The sequence below is a fragment of the Galeopterus variegatus genome, unplaced genomic scaffold (genome assembly GCF_000696425.1).
Source record: "Galeopterus variegatus unplaced genomic scaffold, G_variegatus-3.0.2 Scaffold4703, whole genome shotgun sequence".
NCBI classification, from domain to species: domain Eukaryota; kingdom Metazoa; phylum Chordata; class Mammalia; order Dermoptera; family Cynocephalidae; genus Galeopterus; species Galeopterus variegatus.
In genome coordinates this window covers 125,567-126,820 of record NW_007730814.1, presented here as the reverse complement: position 1 = coordinate 126,820, position 1,254 = coordinate 125,567, and the positions used below count along the sequence as shown (strand labels likewise).

The window sequence follows — 1,254 nt, the reverse complement described above, 5'->3', positions numbered from 1 at the left end:
GTCTGTATGTGGGATCCGAACCCTCGGTGGGAGCGCCGCCACGCTCCCAAGCGGTGCACTGCAGCAGTGCGGCACCGGGCCGGCCCTAAATTGTCAAATCTTTTCTTCTTTTATGTATCTCTATTGTGTCTGTTGCTATTTCTCCTNAAAGACATCTGGGCCTGCAGCTTTTGGGGAGCAAAGTCTTTGACTAACATTTCAAAATTTTAATACTTTTTGGCCTATTCAAGTTTTCCTTTTTTTCCTTGTGCCAAATATTGGCATTTTATGTTTTTTAAAGATATATACCCATTTCATCTAAATTGTCAAATCTTTTCTTCTTTTATGTATCTCTATTGTGTCTGTTGCTATTTCTCCTTCATCCTTATATATTTATTTGTACCTTTCTTTCCTCAGTCTTCTATTAGCCTTATCAATTTATTCAAAAGACCAACTTTTGGTCTCATTACTCTTCTCTATTGTTTTTATTGTTGTTATTGCTCTAGTTCATTGATTTGTGCTGTTATATTTGCTATTATTTTTTTCCCTCTTGTTTACTGTTTCTTGGTATCTTCTTTCTAACTTTTTTTTATTTGAATACTGAGCATGTTTCTTTCACATTGAAATTCTAAATGCAAAAAGCCTAGTGTATTATGACATAGATTTATATATATCGCATCCTGGATGCCTGGGCTGTGCCACCCGGGGTGAGTCATTTAACGTCTCTGAGTGTCTGAATTGCAAACTGTATACTGGGCCTGCTGACCCTCTCTCCTAGGGCTCTTGTGAGGACCCTATGAGATAATGCACAGGAGGAACCTGGAGGATCCATGAGTTAGTCTCCTTCCTTTTCTTTCCATGAAGATAATTACAAAGCCACTTATCACAGATTCATGAAAATTTCAAACCTTAAAGAAGTGGCTCCCAACTAGGGCCCATTATGCTCCACAGGGGACATTGAACAATGTCTGGAGACACATTTGGCTGTTACAACTAGGGGCAGAGGAGAGGTACCTACTAACGTCCAGAGATGCTGAGGATTCCTGGGTAGAAGCCAGGCTTACTACTAAACATCCCGCAATGCACAGGAACAGCCGTACAACAAAGAATTATCTAGCTCGAAATGTCAATAGTGTTCAGGTTAAGAAACCCCACCTTAAAGAAACCTCCAGTGGCATCTGGTCCTGCCTCCCACCCCATATAAGGATCTTTCTACCACATGGCCTCTGCTTGGACACATCCAAGGACAGGAGGCTCGCTACCTAAAAAGATAGC

General features: G+C 41.0%; 1 pseudogene; it reads right to left on the bottom strand.

Annotated features, from left to right (window-relative positions):
• The window catches only part of LOC103603616, a 7,433-nt pseudogene extending 6,380 nt beyond the window's left edge, over positions 1-1,053 (bottom strand).
• Between the last annotated feature and the right edge of the window lie 201 nt (positions 1,054-1,254).